General features: G+C 33.7%; 1 protein-coding gene and 2 pseudogenes across 1 annotated transcript in view; 1 reads left to right on the top strand and 2 right to left on the bottom strand.

The window, feature by feature from the left end:
- The window catches only part of LOC128166025 (uncharacterized), a 51,842-nt gene that overhangs the window by 594 nt on the left and 23,486 nt on the right, over window positions 1-27,762 (bottom strand). The gene's annotated exons all lie outside the window — the stretch shown is intronic.
- On the top strand, window positions 1,081-6,960 carry LOC128167896 (myb/SANT-like DNA-binding domain-containing protein 4; annotated as a pseudogene).
- On the bottom strand, window positions 7,403-9,035 carry LOC128167897 (uncharacterized; annotated as a pseudogene).

Below are 27,762 nucleotides of genomic sequence, written 5' to 3'. Positions count from 1 at the left end.
TGTAATTGAAAAAGCATGTTAAATTTCAAAAAAGTTTATCTTCCGTCGAATCATATTTATTCATGGGGGTCAACGTTTCCTGGTTCGTGGGGATGTAATTTCATTGGTAGAAAGTTCAGGATAATTTTGATAAATATTAAACAAATGCTTGCATAATGTATATATACATTCATAGGGACGTAAATTTGTGGGCAAGGGTCACCCATGAAAGTCACAAGCATTGGTCCCCCACAAACAATGATGATTCTACGTACAGTACGTACATTCCTAAAGTATATGGTAGATATATTTGTCATGTGATACAAGTAGATTTAACTTGCATCACAGTTTCCCCTCCCCACCTTCCTTATGTTTTAGAATTAAACACAAAAAATGAATAAATATCCCCTAAATTTGGGAGAAACACCTGGGACCTTATTCACAAAGCCTCCGTAAATTCCGCAGTCGCGCTGAGTTTACGGGAGGCTTGCGGAAACTTTACGGAAAAATTACGGCTTATTCACAAAGCTCCCGCAAACAAAGCGAAATTATGGAAATTTTGCGGAAGTTTTGCGCACTCGACGGGCACCTGCATTGAAGAATTGTGAAAAGCCTTCTAGTATTTTTTTTTTTAATCTTAATTGCTAAGTATGTTGGGTTATTCATTAAAACATTCACGTGTGCGTGTATGACCCATGAGAAATAAAGTAGTGAAGGTATTGATACTAGAAATATTAAATGGTTAGTGCTTTTTTGCATAAATTATATGGCAAATTTATGTAATATTTTGTCAAAGTTTTATAAATGATTACAAGATTTGTTTTACTTGATAATAAACGGGGGGGGGGGGGGGGGGGGGGGGGGGGATTCATTACAGAATATGAAAACATATTGTCAATATTTTATGTCATATTGAATACTTTGTTGTTGTTATATTATAATTAACAGATTCAAACTCCTATTTTTTTAAACTCGAGTTTAACATACTATGATTAAAAGTTTAACAAAAGTATAAATATCATAAAATATAAAGTAATGATTTTTTAAATAAAACCTCAGTATTTTGCATGAGGGTTCAAATTGTGACGTCATGACGTAAAAATGACGTCACTAAAACGACAACGCTGCGATCATGGAGGATAAAAAGCCGCAATTCAGCGAGAAAGAAATTGAACTGCTTGTTCAGGGAGTTAAGGAAAGATCGGACATCATAAATTCAAAATTCAGCGATGTGATCAATAACTCGAAGAAGAAGCAAGCGTGGTTCGAAGTGATGGAGGCCGTCAACACCGTATCTTTCTCGACAAGAACGGTTGACGAATTAAAAAAGAAATGGGACGATGTGAAGAGGGGGACCAAGAAGAGGGCATCTGCCGTACACAAAGAGCGGTGTAAGACGGGGAGTGGGAAGTTAGATATTATGCTGCTTAGCACAATGGAAGAGGACATTGTGTCAGTAATGGGAGAGGAGCGAATCTTCGGATTCAGCTCCTATGTTGACACAATGATTCCCCTTGTAAGTTAACAGCGTTCAATTACCTCGTTTGTGTTACTTATAATTCCATGCCTCTTGGGATGCTGTGAGATAATGAAACTTATTCTCGGCTAGAATCTGGTCACTTTCTCAACTCTCACATGTAAAAGCTTAAACAGTTTTGCAGATTATAGTTGCTTAGAGTGTAAATGAACACATCGGGTCTTTATAGTGTTCCTTAAAAAAAAATTAATGTCGTAAATGATTCCTGTATTTGCTACTAGGCTACATGTACTTTTAAAGTTTTCATATTATCGAATATTTGAATCATGCAGTTTATTATGAAACACGTTTGAGTATTTTATATTTATTTGTTTATTGCCATTGTATGTCTTATTAGGGGTACTGTATAATTATACAGAATTGTTATGAGGTACTCTATAAAATATTATACAAAGGTGACACAAGATGGCTCGAACTCTAGATCTCTCAAAGTTTAATCATGGTCCCATGAGGTTTGAATTATCAAGATTCACCTGTACAGGGAAAAAGTCACGTTTAATTTTTGCCAGTTTTGTGACCCTGAAACCACTGTTGTGTATCCGCATCGGTAGTGACGTGTTTGGATAGAGTGAAAATGGTCGTTCTGTTTGCTTCTTGATAAGTTTTCGTGTTATTTAAGGCTTACATTGTCTACTTTTACATGAAAAAGATCGTCAGATCTATTTAAGAATGTATAAAATCTTTAAAGTTCTACGAATTTTATGTTAAAATTATGTAAATAAGCAGTTCATGTTGATTAATTGTGAACAACGGAACAGGTTTGGATGACCTTGTTTTTCGAAATGGGAACGGTTTGGATACGCATCTGATACGGTTTGGATGTAATTAAATTGTGAGTGTAAACAGTTCCTTTAATTATCCCCTCGTGAAGGGGATATAGCATCGCTACTATGCGATATACATGCCCTCACTGAAAAGCATGCTTTCAATATAATGGATATCGTCATGTGATAGACATATGAAGTCACATTGTTTAAAAAAATAAACATATATACATGTTAAAGACTTGTGCATGTAAGCCAACAAAACTTAATATACCGTAATTTGAATTTGAATTTTACACACGCTTCAAATAACTTGCAATTGGCTTATAAAAATTGCATACAGAGTGCTTTACAGATATGTTAAATCTATTGTATAATCATTCCATCAATATTAATTTCGAAAGATTCAGCCTTACCAAAATCTTTACCGACACAAAAACATGTGTTTAAGACAGTTTCAATTGTTATGCTTCTATATCCTTATCGGCTTTAAACGTGAAAACGTCAAAAAATCAATAGAGATCAGTCAAATACAGAATTATACCAACTTTAAAAAGTTTAAAGTCTGTAAAATCATCTAATGATACAAATATTTTTTTTTCTTTTAAAATTGAAACGATATAATATATCGATACACTGCACAGAACAAACCGTGATAACGTGGATTTTTTTAATTATTGATATCCTGATATGGGTTTCATGAAAATGAAAAAAAAATTCTCTTTTGATACAGAATATTTAACTTATCCAACATTATACTTGTCTATTTTTCTAAATTAAAAATTGAAACGTTCCCAAACAACTTTTTTAGTTTTGCAACAGCCTAACAACTTTGCTTTGGCAAATTTTTAACTATGAAATTTTTATCATTATACTTTCATTTTAAATACTAACGCGGGTTTTGTACTTTTTCTGCAGTAACACCACCTTCATTTCCCGCATGAGTCACCAAAACCTCTTGATATACATAGATACATATTTATTGTTTTGATTTTCTGGTGAGAATTATGATTGAATAAAATAATGTACATATAAAATGGCGATGTTTACTTAGGTCTCGTCATCACTTAATTTTTTGGACCAACTATTTCTAACAACAGAGTAAATATATGACTTGGCAGACATCTATGGTACTTTGTATTATATAGAGAATAATACATACCCTTTTCCATATCACAGCCAGTATCAGCTCGAGGGCTGATACAGGCTGTGATATGGAAAAAGGGTATCTATTATTATATTTATTACATACTTAGTAATAAGAGTTAAAAAAAAAAAAGCAACTTAAACAAAATGATTTTAATATCATTTGAAAGTATTGTGTACATCTATTAAATAAAAATATGAGATCTTATTATTGTTTTACTAAACATGTAGCTACAGAACCAGAATTTCCCCATGCAGGTTTTCAAATTAACGAGGCCGAGTACAGAACGAGTACGCACGCTTTCGCGCAGCGTTTCATTTGGATTGTGACGTCATCTTTATGCTTGGTTGACGCCATGGCGTGATAGTTTCAACTGCAGATATTCAGCGAAGTTTGTTGAAAATAGCTCGTTTGATGCGTAAAATTAATGTTATACTGTGGAATAAACATAAATGTCTCGAAGTATAAGTATATTTGGGCTCGGGTCGAAAACATGAAGAGGATTCAGCAAGCCTAGCCCTCTGTCACGTTTTCATAACCCGCGTAAATATAGCTTTATTCATATATTTCAAGACAGTAACCATGTATTTTATATTAATGACCCTTAATATGTGATGTTATAAATCTTTTTATTACTTAAATATGTCTTAATGTTTTAATAATACTATATATATCACCTTTTCCGCCTTTGTCAAATAAAAAATAGCCATTATCTGACGAATCTGGGAAATTGGGCATACAAAAATCAACTTTGAGAAGACCCCTGGAACAAACCAGGAGGTAAAAGGTTTTTTTCATTTGACCATTTGATGCCTTTTAGCAATAACTTTAATATGTAGAACAGAAAAAGAAATCCCTAGGGCAGAAGTTTTAAAAAAATGTAAAAAATATGCAAAATTGATACATTTCATGCAAAATCCCATAGGGGCCTATGTTAAAGATTAACAAACTTTGAGATGACCCCCTAAACAAACGGTGTGGTAAATGTCTTATTTTTTAATCTTAAAATAATAATTATATATCAGTAGAAATTCATGTAAAAAATTTCATCCAAAAATCTAGGGCAGAACAAATTAGACCCGGCCTCGTTAACTGCTCCTAAACAGTTACTATCATTTGTAGTTTTAAACTGCACTTTGAAATGTCAACTGCAGCAAATGTTTATTTTCCGTTTGTAAACATGCACAAATGTCGAAACGAAAGAAGGCAGAGGAGTTCCGCAAGGGGTGTGATACGGATCCGTATCAGCCCTAGGGCTGATAACCTGTATCAGCCCTGGAGGCCGATACGAGTTTTGTGATGTCATCTGTATCACATATGCAAAAAACGGGTATTCATTACTAAGTAGTAATAAATCAGTATAATCACTGGGAGTGAAATAATTGTAGAACTTTCTTTGTCTAGCGATGTACAGGCTTGGTATTGAATGTAAACGAGGCTCACTTTCATAATATTATTACCAAGCACGTTCTCCGTTCAACTTACTTCACGATTATAAATATCATTTCAGAATAACTAAAAAACACATCATATAGTCGCTTGCCATAAAAGTACATGTAGTAGATAGTTGTCTGTTAAGGTGTGTATATGATATATTGCTTTTCAGGTTAAAGGTGAAAAACATTTTTTATTTTTATTTTTTTTTTTACATTTTATTGTGTTCCCCATGTTTCAACTCATATTTTCTTTATAATTTAAAATTAAAGAAAGTATTCTTATAACTATATTTACATTTTTCAATATTTTTTCATTTGATAACACTAAGTATCAATTTGTTCATATTCAGTCCAATAAATTCAAATGACGTTTGCTTATTAAAATATTTAAAAGTACAATTGCTGTGAATTAAATTAATATATTAAGTAATAAGGAATCATTCTTTCGATATTGTGAGGTGTAATTTTGTTTCGAGCTTTATTGGGTTTGACCACGCCCTGACCAAAATAATCAACTCATGATATTCGATCAAAGAATGATTCCTTATTCGTTAAATAATCAATTTCTGATCAATTATACTGTAATTAACACTAAATATACCATTTTATCAGAGGAAAAAAACATGCTTGTCTAAAGAAATAAACTTAGTCATCCAGTTTTAGTTCCCTTCGAACATGTGGAAGTATTTTGGTTTCATAACGTTTATGAAAATGTCGGACAGGAAAGAAAAATTCATCGTTTGTATATTAAGTTCTTTTCACCTGACTTAAAATACATCTTTTGCATGCTGTGTATAATTTGAATGACCCACTATTTTTTAAAAAGATGTATCTTCGGTTGCACACCGATAAAATGTAAAGTGCTCTCTTTATGTCTAAAATATCAAAAATCCTATAACTTTATAAATTATTCAAACCGTACCATTTGCACAATTTATATTTTAGCATCCAAACCGGAATAATTTATTTATCCAAACCGTACTACTTCTTTAGCAGGTGCATGAAGTTATTGCTATTTTTATCATATCAATGTATTAAAAAGACATCGGTTTGGTTTTATTTGGTTAATGCAATGTTTTAAATTAATTTTGGCTGCTTCAGATTTTTAGTAGGTGTTATATTATCTACGTAATCTAGAAATAGTTCTTGGTTTTAGCGTTAAAATGACACGTTAACGATTGATTTTTCTACAAATAAGTCGTTTTTATAAACGATGAACGAAAATAACGCACACCTCTTTTCAACTGCAAAACCTTCAGAAAAATATGAATGACTATTACGATATATTAATTAGTATTTACCCCGTTGTCGATAGAAAAAAGGACACAACACTCATTGTTTTTGCAATGGATACGCCATTTTCACGTTATCCAAACATGTCACTACCGGCGCAGATACAAGACAGTGGAAACATTGTTGGCGGTGTGCGAACATTACTTTTTCAATCAAAAATTCTATTCAGACACCCAGCAAAGCCTTCTCTGGAGAGAGTTCTTCACAGGATGGACAAGGCGTTACGGTAGCATTACACACACCCAGCAAAGCCATCTCTGGAGAGAGTCCCTCAAAAGATGGACAGGGTAGTCAAGGGGTAACATTAAACACACCCAAGGGAGGAAGTTTCACTGAGTGCACATCGTCAGATCCCCTAACGGTTACAAAGAAAATAAAAAGACGACCCCCATTTCATAATGAGGAACATGGGAGGTGAATTAGAACCGCTATATATTCTATTATCTAGAAAATAACGGACACTAGGCTAATGTTTTAAAAACTTTTTCTGATTCCTTAAATATGAGTTTAGGATGAATTTAATTTATTCGTATAATATAACATTATAATTCCACCAAATACGCCTAATAAAGTTTTTTCCTATAGCCTGTTGCTGCAAAGAGAACTCATAAAAATTCCAAGAGAGTGGTTGGATGTTGAGAAAGACAGACTTGGCAAAGAACGGGAGAGGTTACACATCGAGCGCCGGCGGTTGAAGATGGAGGAGCGGACAAGGGGTGCCAGACCGCATACAAACAACCAGAGGAACGCCATACCCTACAAATGGGCCATGAGCTCTTCCACGGAGCATTTATGCAAATTTAAGGGATATTTTCCATAGAATATTAAGTCATATCTTCTTCAAATTGTTTTAACGCTACACTGATGTTACTTGTATTGAATATATTAAGTTTCATTCTTGAGTCTAATGGAAAAAGATCACACATTTTTGAAATTGAATGTTATTATTTATTAGAACAAAAAAGCATAAAAGACGTACATTGTAAATAAAATACATTTCGACAGATCTTCACGCAATTATAACTGTGTAATTGTTGTTATTTAAACTAACACTGTTTTCATTGCACTCGTTTTCAATTTTCTTAAAAAATCTACAAAAGAAAGGGTAAAGGATTTTTAAAATGAAAAGGTATAACAAAAATATCAAATCAAGAGAGAGAGAGAGACAGAGACAGAGACAGAGAATAACTAGTACGAATACAGTTATACATGCCAACATGAGAGATATTTCTTAGAATTGTTTTACCTAAAACCTATCTCTGATGATCATGGCTCTAATTTGCTGCCCACTTTGATCCTGCACGACGTTGTCCACCCTTTCATCAATATCATCGCCCTCCTGTAGAACTTCAACTGGGACTCCCTGCTCCTCCTGCAGTGGAGGTAATCACGTCTACGGCTGTGGGAAGTGCTACAGTCAATGGACTGCCTACAAAGTTGTTATGGATGTGAATAAGGAGAGAGAGAGAGAGAGAGAGAGAGAGAGAGAGAGAGGGGGTTACGTAAAGATCGACTTAGTACAGAGGGTTCCGCTTAATCTGATAGTCAATTTGTCAGAGAAAAATTATCAGATTAACCGATTATTATATTAACCAATTTAGCGTTTTTGTGCTCTTTAATTTTGGTAAAGAATAAAATACAACTTGTTTCAATACATAATTTATCAACAAAAAGATATAATCTGTTTGTCAATAGTTTGAAATGAAATAATTTACCTTGCATTAGCAATGAAATAGCATTTTAGCCCATATTTTGTTTGTAAATGCTCAAAAGAAAATGTTTCCCTTCATCACTGTTCATTACGATGGTTTCAATGTGGCGGCCATTTTGACAGGAAGTAGTAAGAGGAAATGGCTATTTGTCTGAACATTCCCTCTTTTCACCTGGACAATTTATTTTAATTCTTTTTCTGGTATATAGAATGCTCTTAAATAATTAATTATGCATGATAACAAATTATTTGAATTTTATTCATTAAGTTTTCTACCCCGATGTAAAATTGAGAGTAATCAGAATTTCCTCGATGTCACATGTTCCCAAGCACTTTTGATTCAGAAATTACATGTTTAAATAATTCTTAATGGTGCAAGCCTAGCATGAAATTAACTCAGGCAATTGGTACATGAAAAAACAGTAAAATGTGTACACAGGTAAGGTCAGTCCTGTGTGCGGTCATCCGGAACAACTATCGATGTCGGTAGCTTTCATCTTACGAAGAAGTGAGACACCCGTGTGTGTTGAAGTGAAACTAATGCCCTGTAAAGAGTTACTGTGTACACAAAAGGGGTGTCAACTAATTAAACAAAGGAATATAAAGGTGTTAGAGGGTGGGCTGAACTATCGATGTCGGTATCTTTCATCTATCGACCACCTGACCATCTGTGTGCGTTGAGCTGTGACTAATCCCCTGAAGCACCCATATTTGCAAGTTTTAGGCATGTGCCAAGCTGTTTACACAGTGAGAGGTTATACACGAAGTGTACATGGTGGAAGAGGTGTGAAAACGTTAACTGATATTTGATCGGCCGACAGAAATCGTATCAGATTAACCGAAAATGACATTTTTTTCAATCAGATTATCAGTAGAAATTACAAAGGCTTATATAGCAAATGGATCGGTGTTTTGATTTTATATCAGATTAACCGAATTATCACATTAACCGCAATCAGATTAAGTGGAACCCTCTGTAATAGAAATAAAGTTATATAATAAAATTTCATATACATTTGCATCATTGCAACTTAATGTTTGAAAAGGTTACCGTATCTGTGTATGCACATCCATCTGCTCTTCCACCACCCAAATGTGTCCTCAATCCTCTGTCGGGCCTTTTTATGGGCAGCATTGAAAGCGTGTGGGAATTCCTTAACGGTGTCATCAGGTATTGCTTTAAAGGGTACACCTGATCCCCCAGCAGATGCCCAATGTAAGTTTGGCCTTCCAACCATTCTCTCAGCCTGCTATTACCCCAAATGTAGGCATCGTGTGTGCTGCCTGGCCATTGAACAATAATGTTGGTAAGTATTTTTCGGTGGTCCCACACACCCTGGACGTTGATGGAATGGTATCCCTTCCTGCACACGTATGCATCTTCTCTCTCTGTTGGCAGCTTTATTGCAATTAACGTCCCATCCACGCATCCTAAGGTGTTTGGCATGTTGAACTCTGAGGAGAAGCCTTGTTTGACCGCTAACTGGGCTGCGGGGGTTGTGGGGAACTTGATGCAGTCATTGGCGCGTTTAGATAAAATGTTTGAAGTTTTCTGAATAATTCTTGATACGGATGGTTGACTCAATCCAATGATATCTCCGATAACCTGTTAAAGCACAATCAAAGTTTTATTTTATTGTTATGTTACAGCTAGACAAAGGAATTAATTTGAAATAGTTGGGAAAGCTGAACAGTACCTCAAACTAGATTCAATATTCTCATAACATTAGAAGTCCTTTTCCCAGCATATTATGAAGATTTACTGATTGTTTTTATCGGTTTTTCAAGATTTTTGATAAGTCTGACCTCCTACTTTCAAAAAACAATGACAGTGCCTACATGAGTTGTCAACTTTGATCATGATTTAGGAATACTGGATGGTATCCCGCGCAAGCGCGGAAATTAAATCTCTATACAATAATATGACACAGTGCCTAATACATATGTTGAACCATATTTTGATTCATTTTCGTACATCTACATCTACCGAGTATGATTTCCTCTATTTCTTACGGAAACTTAAGTTAATTCATAGTTCTAGAGATGTAATGTATGCTGAAGCATTGTTTTTCAAGGATACTTATCTATTATATAAACACTTTGAAAATAATCAGATTTTATATAATACGAACAATTTAGATATTTTTGTAGTCTCATGTATTCCTACGCCAGAGTTAAATATAGTCTCGTTCAACCAAACGCTTGGCTCTCTCTGTAAATCTCCGACAAACAGAGAGTCTCTCTTGCTTGTTAAAGAGATTGACGGAGACAGCTGAGCGTCTGGTTGAACGAGACTGGAGTTCAATATCAATAGTGCTTGGATCCATGCAATTTTTAGAATTGTTTCCATTACTTATACATAGTTTAAAATCTATCTTTAAATATTACACAACATGATTTATATGGGGTTTCTCGAAATTCTTGTCTGAAAAGTCTAATTAAAATTCATATTATAAACATAGGTAATCATAGATTACTAAGCTCATCGAGACGGAGCATCACCCTTATGAGACATCACCTTCATAAAACCACCTTTATCATTTTATATGAAAATCATACTTTATGATCCTGGATATTCTTGGATTCTGTTTTGACAAAATATCATCTGATAATTTTTTTAATAATAATCATATGTTCATATGTTAATCAATACAATGATATAAAATTAAATATTGCATCATGTCATATTCATAATATATATCATAAAATACAATTAAATACCGTAATAAACAATAATGAGATATATTGTAACGTATGATATGACATTGTATTGTGTTATACCTTATTGTGTTTGATCACATAATACAATATCATAAAATATAATACAATATAGTATTATATTACAATATCATATTACATAATACATCATAACATTGAAACATGATATTATATTGTATAATATAGTATGATATTGTATTGTATGACACTATAACATATTTGATACATAATATGATATTATATACAATATAATTTGATTCCAACATTGTATCTTATCAAATGATACAATATTAGTGATAAAGTAAAATATCATAAAATACATTATTATATTATACATATTGTATCATATGACACAATAATATATATTACAATATCATATAATACAATTTCATGTGATATGTTAATATATCATATAAACCAATAGCATATCATACAATATGATAAGATATTATATAATATACAATACAATTTCATGTGATGTGATAATATATCATATTATAAACCAATATGATATTATACAATATTGTATGATACAATATTATATAATATTACAATATCATATAATACAATTTCATATGATATAATTCAATATTACAGAAACCAATATCATATTATACAATATTGTATGATACAATATTATAGAATACACTATATGGTATCATAGGATACAATATAATATTTTGCAATATCTTATGTAATTGTATCATGTGATAAAATAATAAATTAAAAATACAATATAATATAATACAATATTGTATCATGATATACAATACTATACATCACAATATCATATCATAAAATGTCAAAAAAATTGATACAATATCATATCTTATTGTATTTTTTTTATAATATAACATATGATATCATATTGTATCATATCAAACAATATTGTTTCATATCATACAATACTATATCATAGGAATCATGTTATATCATTTATCAACAAACACATCTATCTATCAAGCAGGTTTGAGTGAGGTAGGAGATTTCTTTAGCATCCTTGATAATGGAGATCAGGCTCTGCATCTGAAGCAACCTCTGCGTTTAATTTATAATAAAGTTAAATCAACTATTCAAGCTATCATCTATTTAATAAAACATGTGACTGTTCCATCCAGCATCCGAAACCTATGGCTCAGATTCAGCATTCAAGCCCATCAGGTGCATTGGTATCATAAGACGCATCATCCATGCAAGTTTGGTGAAGTTTGGACCAGTAATAACTAAGATATCATCATCAGAGGGCACTAGCAATTAAAACCTTAACTTCCTGCAGCATCCACAACTTATGGCTCAGATTCAGCATCCATGCCTGTCAGGTACATCTGTATCATAAGACACACTATCCATTCAAGTTTGGTGAAGTTAGGACCTGTAATAACTAAGATTTATTTTTTAGCATCCTTGATAATGGAGATCAAGCTCTGCATCTGAAGCTACCTCTGCAATTCATTCATATTACAGTGAAATCAACTATGCGAGTTTAAAATGTTACCGGGTACTATCATCTATTAAACATGTGACCTGCTCCAAAAAACTTAACTTTATCCAGCATCCGAAACCTATGGCTCAGACTCAGCATTCAAGCCTGTCAGGTGCATCAGTATCATAAGACGCACCATCCATGGAAGTCTGGTGAAGTAAGGACAAGTAATAACTAAGATATCATCATCAGAGGGCACCTGTTTCATAAACTTTATTTAACCAGCTCTTAAAACCTTAACCTCCTCCAGCATCCGAAACCTATGGCTCAGATTCAGCATTCAAGCCTGTCAGGTGCATCAGTATCATAAGACGCACCAGCCATGGAAGTCTGGTGAAGTAAGGACAAGTAATAACTAAAATTTAATCATCAGAGGGCACCTGCAACAAAAACTTTAACCAGCTCTAAAAACCTTAACCTCTTCCAGCATCCGAAACCTTGGCTCAGATTCAGCATTCAAGCTTGTCAGGTGCATCAGTATCATAAGACACATCATCCATACAAGTTTGGTGAAGTTAGGACCAGTAGTAACTAAGATATAATCTTCAGAAGGCACCTACAACAAAAACTTTAACCAGCTCTAAAAACCTTAACCTCTTCCAGCATCCGAAACCTATGGCTCAGACTCAGCATTTAAGCTTGTCAGGTGCATCAGTATCATAAGATGCATCATCCATACAAGTTTGGTGAAGTTAGGACCAGTACTAACTAAGATATAATCATCAGAGGTCACCTGCAGCAAAAACTTTAACCAGCTCTAAAAACCTTAACCTCTTCCAGCATCCGAAACCTATGCCTCAGACTCAGCATTTAAGCTTGTCAGGTGCATCAGTATCATAAGATGCATCATCCATACAAGTTTGGTGAAGTTAGGACCAGTAGTAACTTAGATATTGCTATCAATGGGCACCTGCAACAAAAACTTTAACCTGCTCCAAAAACCTTAACCTCCTCCAGCATCCGAAACCTATAGCTCAGATTCAGGACTCAAGCCTGTCTGGTTCATCTGTATCATAAGACACATCATCCATGCAAGTTTGGTGAAGTAAGGACCAGCAGTAACTAAGATATTGCTATCAAAGGGCACCTGCAACAAAAACTTTAACCTGGTCCAACAACCTTAACCTCCTCCAGCATCTGAAATTTAGGACCCAGATTCAGCATCCAAGTCTTTCAAGTCCATAAGTAGGTCCAGATGCATCATCCATGCAAGTTTGGTGAATATAGGACAAGTAATAGCTTAGATACAGGACCTGCAACAAAAACTTTAACCAGGTCCAGACGCCGACGCCGAGGGTATAGCATAAGCTCCCTTTGACTTCGTCTCGGTGAGCTAAAAAAGTGCGTAATTTAAATACAGACTAAAAACTAATTGCCACGCAAGATATGTTGATTTTAAAATAAATGATAATCGATAAAATCAACTCCCGTCAGTACTTCAGTACTTTGATTTTTTCTAGCATTGACCAAAAATGTTTCAAATGTCCTTTGTCAAATAGTAAATCTACATCTAGCTATGCGTAATCATTCTTAATTTTTAACGCTTCATACTGAGAAATAATCTTTCAAAAATCAGTATTGTTGAATAAGCTATATTATTTTTTTTGGCAAAATGTTTACTGTTTTATCCTGCACAAGTCTCTCAAATTCTATATGTATGAATTGATGTGAAAAATAAGTCGAATGATTTTTGTTGGTTAGGATATCTTAACTTAAGCCTAAATTGATATTTGGATGTTCCTAACTTTTTTCCCAAAGTCGAAGCTTAGGAACACACTTAAGTCTTATCTTAGCAAAGTTTCGTTAACATGCCTGTATAAAGGTACTCTTTTTAGTTTATTGGCAAAATGTTATTAGTACATGCATGACGATTGTATCTAGAAAAATAACGATCAGTATTGTTCATATATATACCTGTTGAAATGAGCCTGTCGCATAGTAGCGGAGCGCTGCAAATATCTGTAGTGATGCAGGGATGCTGTGAGATCTCATCGTTGGAGGCTCTAAGTCAGTTGATAGGATATCTATTAAATCGAGTATGCAGTGTCTTGGCATTCGGTACAGTCGAATCAATTCAGCGTCATCGTAGATATCTAACGGATGTGACCGATCTCGAAATACCCTATCTTTTCTAATGGATACTCTGTTATTTGAAGGCTGGAACATTATCTGAAACGCCATTGCATTAAAATGACGTCACAAATAACGTAACAGTAATAAATGACGTTAAATTAGCAAACTTTGGAAAATGAAGACATACAAATCCCATATTATTGTGAAGGAAACTCTAGACTTGTGAAATTTGAAAACTCAATGTTTTCTATATTGTTCATTAATATGTCATTTAAATGATAAGGATTGTTTCAAAGATGAGGCAGCTGGCTGTTTTTAAAATATGTCCAAATATATTAAACGTTACCGTATGTTTTTTTTATATCACATCAAAAATGCGATTGACAAAATAAAAATAAATAAATAAATAAAATACTATCAAAACAAGTGCCCCACTTCCAGAAGGTTTACGGACAGTCATGACCTTCCGTAAAATAGACGCATGTTTTACGGAGTTTTTCCGCAACGTTAACGGGTGCGGAATTTACGGTAGTTTCGTGAATACCAAATTTAACATTCTGCAACGTTTCCGCAACGTTTACGGGTGCGGTAATGTTACGGAGGCCTTGTGAATAAGGTCCCTGATGCAGATTTTAAAAATCTCACTTTTAATTTTTTCTGGCAGATGCAAACTTATGTAAAATCATACTGTTAATATGTTCTTGCAATTCTATATTATCACGATCTGACACTAATTGGTGGAATTGTGGAATAAACATGGCCATAACACACCTTTTATAGTGAAGGAAAATTTAAGGTACTGCGTGTTTACAGTACATGTACCAGTATATGACTACAATTATTGTTTCAGACAAGAAATTAAGAGAAAAATCAACAGTCTGAAAATAAACTTGTGGAAAAAAATTAAGTAAAATTGCAATAATAAATGAAAAAGTATATAAACAATAAAATGCTTTCTTCTGGTGTTTCATTTAAGCATTAAATGATAATTTGTCTGCACTGTTTGGTGTGTAACAGGACCGACGACATCCAAAAATAAGCATTCAATACTTATATATATATTCAAACTGATGTCTATTTGTATGAAATATATGTGTAATGTTGCTGTAAAGCCATTGTATATGCTCTCAGTATTGGATATAAAACATTAATACATGGAACAGCCATATTAACATATTCTTTAGACTGACTAAAAAAATAGTGCCAGAAACTTTGTAGAGAAAAATCTTTTTTATTAAGGTATTCGATGTATAACGACCACATTTTGTACCTTATATATGAATGGTCCGATATTCTTAATCATGATATCATTTTGAAGGTGTTATCAAATAAAAATACTCCACCAAAGGAATTTTCAAAATTTTGATTATGGTCCAACTAATTACACCTTGAATTTTGCATTGAAGTCTATGGGCAACGTATGTTTTATTAAGATATTGTAAAAAGTAACTTGAAATTCGTTAAACTCTCTTGGTTAATATATGCATAAACTTTCTTTTCAATAAAATATGGAATAAAATGAATCATTCACCGCAGATATTTTGACGAAATTAAAATTTTCTTTTTTTTTCATCAAGGGGAGATAACTCTTTAAAAAAATTAAAGTGCGAGATGACCAGCTCCTTATATGTTGTCTGTCATGTGAATTTGGTTCATTTCACTTTCATAGTTATCTAGTAATACATATTTAGCTAGTTTAAAATGATTCAAAATTGTTCAATATCCGTTCATTATACATTGAATACCTTAAGGAGTAAATATAATCTAATTATCATTTTTCAAAAGTACTTATCAAATTGGTTATGTAAGATTGAAAGTTGCATTTAATCTTACAGAAAAAAATATATTAAAAACACATGTCAGAAGACGTTTGTATCTGTGCTCATGGAGCATGAATTAGCAAAGTGTATTAATAAAAAAATTGAATGTCGCAGATTCATATAAGGGGAAATATACACTGATCGTAAATATAAGGGTGTGATTTAAAAGTAGCTTGGATTGCAAAAAATCATTTCTCTGCAATGATCGCTAGCTTCATAGCTCTCATGAATCACCAAAGAAAGCATTTTACTTTTTATATATATATTAACATAAATCTCAAAAGTTAGTAATAAAAAAATACTATAAATTTATCATTATTGTCAATCAGAATGTTACACATAAAGAACAGCTAGTTCCTCATACATGTATTATTCTCAAGGAACACATAAAGGTATAGAAAGGGAAGCAGTTTAAGGTTTCATTATGTCTTAACCTTGAGGTACATGTATATGGAAAATAAACTTTGTATAGTCATCTTCCAGAAATAAAAAATGTTTTTTGTAATTTAATTTTTTGATAACTGTGCTTTTGGTGAGTCACAACTACCCGGTACCAGTTTGTCATCAAATGAACACCATGTAGTATAAAGAAATGGTAAATGTTACAAAAGTGAGACATTTGCTTTAATTACACTATGGCTGTGATTTTGACAATATAACAAAATTTCTAACTTGTTTGATTATTGTAGCTGATATAATTGGCCCTGCTCATATTCTATGTACATTGATGCCTGACGTCATGCATATCTAAGGTTTAAAAGTTGCAATCTCCGAAACAGTGCAAACAATGGGACAAGCAATATCATGATATTTCACAACAAGAGACCCATGGGGCCACATCACTCACCTGAGCAACAATGGGCGTTCAAAAGATATTGTGCCATATGGCCCTCGGTAGAATATCAAAAAAATAAATACTGTAAAGTATTCGAATTTTACACTTATTTTTGCATACATGTAATCTTTGACATTGTACCTTCATGTAATACTGTTATTACACAGAATAAGAAAATCCTACGCAAGTAATAGAACTAAATATTTGGTAGGGGTACACTGTTATATAACTTCTAATTCCCTGTATTTTCGTTCTGCCCCCCCCCCCCCCCTTAATAAAGCAATCAAAATATATGAGAGCATATAGGTACATTTTCTTCCTCAACTACTTACTAGTTATTGTATTATTTTTTTAAATATAATAGTTATTGTATTTTATCAAAAAAAATCCTACATGTATATATGTGAAGAAGAAAATTGCACCTCAATGCGCTCAATTTCTGAAATTAAAAATATTCAACAATTTAATTTGTCTTCTCCATTATAATTAAATGACTGTTGTTTACCTCGCATATACTCGTGACTTTTATAACTTTACTCACACTTGATTGATGAATACACTGGAATGAAAAATGTTGTCACGTGACATGTTAAAGAGCTATAAAAATCAATGTTACCGTATTGACAGGCACATCACTCTAATTTACTATGGCCTATGCACCCATAATTTTCATTTTTATTCAAAAATAACAAATGGCACAAACCAGGATAATTTCAGCGTCAATCGTAGAATTACAAGCAAGATGAGCTCAAAATTTTGCTAGATTTGAGTCATATTTTGCTCAAATGAGTTTATTACATTCAGCTTAAGATTTTTAACTTGGTATTTCCTATTCGGCATTTAAAATGGAAATAAATAAACTCGAGAAAATGCCGAGCATGGAATACGAGTCTTGGTAAAATGGGTAAGCAAACCCGGGCCGGGGCAAAATAAAAGCCGGGGCAGATCGGCAATCGTCAATTCCAATTACGCATTTTTTTGCAGCAATATTTACAGCGAATACAAATAAACTGGTCAGTAAATATCTTGAAATTTTAATGAGATTGGCAGATTAATAACTGTCAATCTTTTGTTTTGCCCTGGCACGGTCATGCCTACCCATTTTACCAAGACTCATGGATGCTATAAATTGCTTGAAACACGCCTTTTCTTTCTTATTATTTTCGTAATAACTCGGATTTGAAACAGAATTAGCCCATAATTTTTGCAATTTCTAATTTCTAAAATGCCGAGAATCTCAACAAGACATATTGCATTATTCTACCATAACACAAAAGATGATACCGAATTACAGATAGCCTGAATGAATTGCTGCATTTTAGTTCTTTCTTAATACATCAGATGTTGCTTAATTTGCGCAGGTAAACAGTAAACTGTTAGATTTACCGAAGTCTCTGTTTGATTTGATATGTAAAAATCAGGAAATACAAGCGACAGTTCCCAGGTTAACGCAAAGCATAAATGAAAACGAAACGAAAATCACAACAAGCTAACACCACCGTCATATGCACGGGCCCTGGAAGTTATTGTAAATATATTGCATGTGCATGTATAAAAAAGTAAGGGTAGGACACTCTTTTTGGGGCGAAATCGGGTTTGACAAAGTCTGGGCGTTCCTCAAACGAAATTTCGCGATAAATCGTTCAAGTATACTTTACTTACGACATATGTATACATTCGATCCGCTCCAATGCTGTTACGTCGAAGAAAAAGGTGTTTTTATACATCCAAGTGCCTAAGAATTTCGCTAGACTGGTTTACATCCGGTTTAATCGCAGTGAATCGAAAGATAAGTTCTGATTGGTTAATAATAAAATAAATCTGCTCGTCAATAAGGTGGCGAAACTGATAACAATTTATGGTGAGTATGTATCAGATGTTTGAAAGGAGTTATGTATATAGATACTGGGTAGTTTGGCCATTCAACAATGAAATGCGAGAATAATGAAGAAGATTGACAAATATCGATAAGAAATTAAAGAATTTATTTCATTATTGACCAATCAGAACTTACCTTTCAATTTACCTTTCGATTCACTGCGATTAAACCGGATGTAAACCAGTCTAGCGAAATTCTTAGGCACTTGGATGTATAAAAACACCTTTTTCTTCGACGTAACAGCATTGGAGCGGATCGAATGTATACATATGTCGTAAGTAAAGTATACTTGAACGATTTATCGCGAAATTTCGTTTGAGGAACGCCCAGACTTTGTCAAACCCGATTTCGCCCCAAAAAGAGTGTCCTACCCTTACTTTTTTATACATGCACATGCAATATATTTACAATAACTTCCAGGGCCCGTGGTCATATGTGAAAATTGTCAACGCATTGAAATATTTAGCCTCAATTTACTTCACAAAATCGGCACCAATGTATTTTGCATGTTTCAAAGATTCCCTTCATACCCGTACTGTTGCACAACAAACAAATTCATCATTGTCCGATCGACCCGTTTATCATATAGTGTATAGTGTCATGGCTGCTTTAAACAAAGAACCTCTTTTTAAAATTATGGAATACGAGTCTTGGTAAAATGGGTAAACAAACCCGGGCCGGGGCAAAATAAAAGCCGGGGCAGATCGGCAATCGTCAATTCCAATTACGCATTTTTTTGCAGCAATATTTACAGCGAATACAAATAAACTGGTCAGTAAATATCTTGAAATTTTAATGGGATTGGCAGATTAATAACTGTCAATCTTTTGTTTTGCCCTGGCACGGTCATGCCTACCCATTTTACCAAGACTCATGGATGCTATAAATTGCTTGAAACACGCCTTTTCTTTCTTATTATTTTCGTTATAACTCGGATTTGAAACAGAATTAGCCCATAATTTTTGCAATTTATAATTTCTAAAATGCCGAGCATCTCAACAAGACATATTGCATTATTCTACCATAACACAAAAAGATGATACCGAATTACAGATAGCCTGAATGAATTGCTGCATTTTAGTTCTTTCTTAATACATCAGATGTTGCTTAATTTGCGCAGGTAAACAGTAAACTGTTAGATTTACCGAAGTCTCTGTTTGATTTGATATGTAAAACTCAGGAAATACAAGCGACAGTTCCCAGGTTAACGCAAAGCATAAATGAAAACGAAACGAAAATCACAACAAGCTAACACCACCGTCATATGTGAAAATTGTCAACGCATTGAAATATTTAGCCTCAATTTACTTCACAAAATCGGCACCAATGTATTTTGCATGTTTCAAAGATTCCCTTCATACCCGTACTGTTGCACAACAAACAAATTCATCATTGTCAGATCGACCCGTTTATCATATAGTGTCATGGCTGCTTTAAACAAAGAACCTCTTTTTAAAATTATGGAATACGAGTCTTGGTAAAATGGGTAAGCAAACCCGGGCCGGGGCAAAATAAAAGCCGGGGCAGATCGGCAATCGTCAATTCCAATTACGCATTTTTTTGCAGCAATATTTACAGCGAATACAAATAAACTGGTCAGTAAATATCTTGAAATTTTAATGGGATTGGCAGATTAATAACTGTCAATCTTTTGTTTTGCCCTGGCACGGTCATGCCTACCCATTTTACCAAGACTCATGGATGCTATAAATTGCTTGAAACACGCCTTTTCTTTCTTATTATTTTCGTAATAACTCGGATTTGAAACAGAATTAGCCCATAATTTTTGCAATTTATAATTTCTAAAATGCCGAGCATCTCAACAAGACATATTGCATTATTCTACCATAACGCAAAAGATGATACCGAATTACAGATAGCCTGAATGAATTGCATTTTAGTTCTTTCTTAATACATCAGATGTTGCTTAATTTGCGCAGGTAAACAGTAAACTGTTAGATTTACCGAAGTCTCTGTTTGATTTGATATGTAAACATAGGTAATCACAGATTACAAAGCTCACTGAGACGAGACATCACCCTTATGAGACTTCACCTTTATGAGACCACCTTTATCATATTAAATGAAAATCATACTTTATGATCTTGGATATTCATGGATTCTGTTTTGACACAATATCGTATATCATCTGTTCAAAACATTGTATGATAATCATATGTTCATATGTTAATCAATACAATAATATAAAATTAAATATTGCATCCTATCATATCTACAACATATATCATATAATACAATAAAATACCATAATAAACAATGATGAGATATAATATTGTAACGTATGATATGACTTTGTATTGTGTTATATGTTATTGTATTTGATCACATAATACAATATCATAATAAATAAAAAAATATATTATTATATTACAATATCATATTACATCATAACATTGAAACATATGATATTATATTGTATAAAATAGTATGATATTGTATGATACTGTATCATTTTTTATACATAATATGATATTGTATCATATGATACAATATTATGTGATAAAGTAAAATATTATATAACACAATATTATATTATACATATTGTATCATATGATACAATAATATATTTTACAATATCATACAATACAATTTTATGTGATGTGATAATATATCATATTATAAACCAATATCATATTATACAATATCGTATGATACGATATTATATAATATTACAGTATCATATTATACAATTTCATGTCAATACATATAATTCTATATTACAGAAACCGATATCATATTATACAATTTTATAGAATATACAATATTGTATCATCGGATACAATATTATATTTTGCAATATCTTATGTAATAGTATCATGTGATAAAATAATAAATCAATAATACAATATAATATTATACAATATTGTATCATAATATACAATACTATACAAAATGATATCATGATACAATATCATAACATAAAATATCAAAAAAATTGATACAATATCATATCGTATCATATAACTTTTTATAATATTACATATGATATTATATTGTATCATATTAAACAATATTGTTTCATACCATACAATACAATATCATAGGAATCATGTTGTTTCATTTATCAACAAACACATCTATCTATCGAGCAGGTTTGAGTGAGGAGATTTCTTTAGCATCCTTGATAATGGAGATCAGGCTCTGCATCTGAAGCAACCTCTGCGTTTCATTTATAATATAGTTAAATCAACTATGCAAGCTATCATCTATAAAAATGTGACCTGTTCCAAAAAAACTAAACCTCATCCAGCATCCGAAACCTATGGCTCAGATTCAGCATTCAAGCCTGTCAGGTGCATCAGTATACATAAGACCCATCTTCATGCAAGTTTGGTGAAGTTCAGACCAGTAATAACTAAGATATCATCATCAGCCTTAACCTGCTCCAGCATCCGCAACCTTTGGCTCAGATTCAACATCCATGCCTGTCAGGTGCATCTGTATCATAAGACACACCATTCATTCAAGTTTGGTGAAGTAAGGACCTGTAATAACTAAGATATATTTTTTAGCATCCTTGATAATGGAGATCAAGCTCTGCATCTGAAGCTTCCTCTGTGATTCATTCATATTACAGTTTAATCAACAATGCAAGTTTGAAATAGTACTATTATCTATTAAACATGTGACCTGTTGAAAAAAACTTAACCATATCCAGCATCTGAAACCTATGGCTCAGACTCAGCATTCAAGCCTGTCAGGTGCATCAGTATCATAAGACGCACCATCCATGGAAGTCTGGTGAAGTTAAGTAAGTAATAACTAAGATATAATCATCAGAGGGCACCTGTTTCAAAAACTTTAACCAGCTCTAAAAACCTTAACCTCCTCAAGCATCCGATACCTATGGCTCAGATTCAGCATTCAAGCCTGTCTGGTGCATCAGTATCATAAGACGCACCATCCATGGAAGTCTGGTGAAGTTAGTATAAGTTGTAACTAAGATATAATCATCAGAGGGCACCTGCAACAAAGACTTTAACCAGCTCTAAAAACCTTAACCTCCTTCAGCATCTGTAGCCTATAGCTCAGATTCAGCACCCAAGCCTGTCTGGTGCATCAGTATCATAAGACACACCATCAATGCAAGTTTGGTGAAGTACGGACCTGCAGTAACTTAGATATTGCTATCAAAGGGCACCTGCAACAAAAACTTTAACCTGCTCCAAAAACCTTAACCTCCTCCAGCATCCGAAACCTATAGCTCAGATTCAGCACTCAAGCCTGTCTGGTGCATCAGTATCATAAGACACACCATCCATGCAAGTTTGGTGAAGTACGGACCTGCAATAACTTAGATATTGCTATCAAAGGGCACCTGCAACAAAAACTTTAACCTGGTCCAACAACCGTAACCTCCTCCAGCATCTGAAATTTAGGACTCAGATTCAGCATCCAAGTCTTTCAAGTCCATAAGTAGGTCCAGATGCATCATCCATGCAAGTTTGGTGAAGATAGGACAAGTAATAGCTTAGGTACAGGACCTGCAACAAAAACTTTAACCAGGTCCGGACGCCGACGCCGACGCCGACACCGACGCCGACGCCGAGGGTATAGCATAAGCTCCCCCTGACTTCGTCTCGGTGAGCTAAAAATCAGGAAATACAAGCGACAGTTCCCAGGTTAACGCAAAGCATAAATGAAAACGAAACGAAAATCACAACAAGCTAACACCACCGTCATATGTGAAAATTGTCAACGCATTGAAATATTTAGCCTCAATTTACTTCACAAAATCGGCATCAATGTATTTTGCATGTTTCAAAGATTCCCTTCATACCCGTACTGTTGCACAACAAACAAATTCATCATTGTCAGATCGACCCGTTTATCATATAGTGTCATGGCTGCTTTAAACAAAGAACCTCTTTTTAAAATTATGGAATACGAGTCTTGGTAAGATGGGTAAGCAAACCCGGGCCGGGGCAAAATAAAAGCCGGGGCAGATCGGCAATCGTCAATTCCAATTACGCATTTTTTTGCAGCAATATTTACAGCGAATACAAATAAACTGGTCAGTAAATATCTTGAAATTTTAATGAGATTGGCAGATTAATAACTGTCAATCTTTTGTTTTGCCCTGGCACGGTCATGCCTACCCATTTTACCAAGACTCATGGATGCTATAAATTGCTTGAAACACGCCTTTTCTTTCTTATTATTTTCGTTATAACTCGGATTTGAAACAGAATTAGCCCATAATTTTTGCAATTTATAATTTCTAATTTCTAAAATGCCGAGCATCTCAACAAGACATATTGCATTATTCTACCATAACACAAAAGATGATACCGAATTACAGATAGCCTGAATGAATTGCTGCATTTTAGTTCTTTCTTAATACATCAGATGTTGCTTAATTTGCGCAGGTAAACAGTAAACTGTTAGATTTACCGAAGTCTCTGTTTGATTTGATACGTAAAAATCAGGAAATACAAGCGACAGTTCCCAGGTTAACGCAAAGCATAAATGAAAACGAAACGAAAATCACAACAAGCTAACACCACCGTCATATGTGAAAATTGTCAACGCATTGAAATATTTAGCCTCAATTTACTTCACAAAATCGGCACCAATGTATTTTGCATGTTTCAAAGATTCCCTTCATACCCGTACTGTTGCACAACAAACAAATTCATCATTGTCCGATCGACCCGTTTATCATATAGTGTATAGTGTCATGGCTGCTTTAAACAAAGAACCTCTTTTTAAAATTATGGAATACGAGTCTTGGTAAGATGGGTAAGCAAACCCGGGCCGGGGCAAAATAAAAGCCGGGGCAGATCGGCAATCGTCAATTCCAATTACGCATTTTTTTGCAGCAATATTTACAGCGAATACAAATAAACTGGTCAGTAAATATCTTGAAATTTTAATGAGATTGGCAGATTAATAACTGTCAATCTTTTGTTTTGCCCTGGCACGGTCATGCCTACCCATTTTACCAAGACTCATGGATGCTATAAATTGCTTGAAACACGCCTTTTCTTTCTTATTATTTTCGTAATAACTCGGATTTGAAACAGAATTAGCCCATAATTTTTGCAATTTATAATTTCTAAAATGCCGAGCATCTCAACAAGACATATTGCATTATTCTACCATAACACAAAAGATGATACCGAATTACAGATAGCCTGAATGAATTGCTGCATTTTAGTTCTTTCTTAATACATCAGATGTTGCTTAATTTGCGCAGGTAAACAGTAAACTGTTAGATTTACCGAAGTCTCTGTTTGATTTGATATGTAAAAATCAGGAAATACAAGCGACAGTTCCCAGGTTAACGCAAAGCATAAATGAAAACGAAACGAAAATCACAACAAGCTAACACCACCGTCATATGTGAAAATTGTCAACGCATTGAAATATTTAGCCTCAATTTACTTCACAAAATCGGCACCAATGTATTTTGCATGTTTCAAAGATTCCCTTCATACCCGTACTGTTGCACAACAAACAAATTCATCATTGTCAGATCGACCCGTTTATCATATAGTGTCATGGCTGCTTTAAAAAAAGAACCTCTTTTTAAAAATATGGAATACGAGTCTTGGTAAAATGGGTAAGCAAACCCGGGCTGGGGCAAAATAAAAGCCGGGGCAGATCGGCAATCGTCAATTCCAATTATGCATTTTTTTGCAGCAATATTTACAGCGAATACAAATAAACTGGTCAGTAAATATCTTGAAATTTTAATGGGATTGGCAGATTAATAACTGTCAATCTTTTGTTTTGCCCTGGCACGGTCATGCCTACCCATTTTACCAAGACTCATGGATGCTATAAATTGCTTGAAACACGCCTTTTCTTTCTTATTATTTTCGTAATAACTCGGATTTGAAACAGAATTAGCCCATAATTTTTGCAATTTATAATTTCCTTCCCATAAGGATTATTTATGTTAAATTACGTTGAATTTGCCTCAGTAGTTCTTCAGAAGAAGATTTTTAAAAATGCACCCCCCCCCCTTTTTTTTTTTTTTTTTTTTTACAGTTTTGAGATTTTCTCCGCTTTCAATGAAAATTTTTCTTTCATTTCTGCAATTTATATTCATCTTTCCATAAGAATGCTTTGAGCCAAATTTGGTTGAATTTGATTAAGTGGTTTTAGAGAAGAAGTTCAAAATGTGAAAAATTTACAGACAGACAGACGGACGACAGACAAAATGTGATCAGAATAGCTCACTTGAGCTTTCAAAATGTCTCATTCATAGTTTTTGTGCGTCGATTAGTTGACGAGTTTGTTGGGATCATGCAAATACCCGAGAACACACCATGTGTTTACATCACAGGCACATAGCATCAGGGGTTTGGGTGAGGAAGGCTGCTTCCCCCTCCCCTCTTTTTTGACAGCTGGCACTGTCTTAACTTTATTGGATAAATGGAAATATCATGGATTTGCCCCCCCCCCCCCTCCACTTTTGTAGGAGCATGCAATAATGAAAAGTTCTGCAAATAAGGAATTCTAATTGAATTGAAGTTATAGTTCAGGTTTTTTTTCATGAATTTGAGAATTCACCCTTTTTTAATTGCTTGTCAAGATGATTTTAATGAAGCTGCCCACACACATTTAAAAATAATTCATGTTTGTATACCCTCTCATATTTCATAAGGTTGGAAGTTTTAAAAAATGCCTTTCAGTTGATTTTGCAATTCATATAACAAATACAATTTGAAAAAACGACTATTTACTCTCCAGCTTTCAAACTTACATGTACTTATGTGATATGTGTGAATTCCTAAAAAATTGAATTAATAAAATAAATGAATTTCAAGTGATATATATGTACATATTCTAGATTGAAGAAAAGACTAACATTTCGTCTTAAATTTGCATGTTCCATTTATAAATTTATGATCAGCAGCGAAAATTAAAATTCATTTCTGATAAGATAGCCTAATTGATACATGCATGCTTCCATTGAATAATTTTGTTTAGTCAGGCAAGCTTTGTGGAAAGCTATTACTTGTAATGATATAAGCAGCTCCTGCTATCCAGTGCACCCATTATTGTGAACTACCAGGTATGCCATGCTTGTATTTACTTGCAATAAATCAGTCATCTCACTGTGGAATCATCATTGTTTGTTGGGGTACAATGTTCGTTTGTAACCCTTGCATGCAATTTACATCCCCATGAACATATACACAAGCATTTGTTTAGTCTTTCTTTATGATAGAACTTGCTACCTATGAAATTATGTCCCCACAAACCAGGAAAATTTTGGCTATACCCATGAACATTGACCCCCACAAATAAAAGTGATTCCACAGAATATGGTGTCAGAGGTACATTAATCGTGTGATTAAGTGAACCTCAGTTTGTGTAATTTTCAGACAAGAAGCATGGACTGATCAATGTTTAGATCACTGGCCATGTGTGAGGATAGAATACAGTGGATTAGTGATGATTACAGTGAGTTTATTCAATGTCTTTCCAGAATGGAGGTAGAAGCACCAGCATCCATATGCAAAAAGAAACAAGATATCTGTGAGCAAATGCTCACTAGTGATACCCCCGCCCTGATGTGAATATGCAAAATAAGCAAAGTCAACATTTAACAGTAAGCTGGCATCCGATTGGTGCAGAAATATATCCCACAATATGGCATGCCTATACAAATAGTGTGTTAAAATTTCAAGCATCTGCGATAAACAGTTGCTGAGAAATCTTTGACGAAAATTTGTTTGAAAATTTTGGTTAAAAAATAAGCAAAGTCGTCATTCAACAGGAAGTTGACATCCGATTGATACAAAAATATATCCCACAATATGGCATGCCAAAACAAACAGTATGTTAAAATTTCTAGCATCTGCGATAAATTGTTGCTGAGAATTCTTTGATGGAAATTTGTTTGGAAATTTTTGCTAAAAATAAACAAAGTACTCATTAAACAAAAAGTTTACGTCAGTTTTGTACAAAAATACATCCCACAATATAGCATGCCTATACAAATACTGTGTAAAAATTTCAAGCATCTGCAATAAACAGTTGCTGAGAATTCTTTGACAAAATTTGTTTGAAAATTTTTGCTTAAAATAAACAAAGTCGTCATTTAACAGG

The sequence above is a fragment of the Crassostrea angulata genome, chromosome 10, assembly GCF_025612915.1.
Source record: "Crassostrea angulata isolate pt1a10 chromosome 10, ASM2561291v2, whole genome shotgun sequence".
Lineage (NCBI taxonomy): Eukaryota > Metazoa > Mollusca > Bivalvia > Ostreida > Ostreidae > Magallana > Magallana angulata.
The sequence above is the reverse complement of the archived record's forward strand: the minus strand, read 5'-3'. Positions and strand labels throughout refer to the sequence as shown.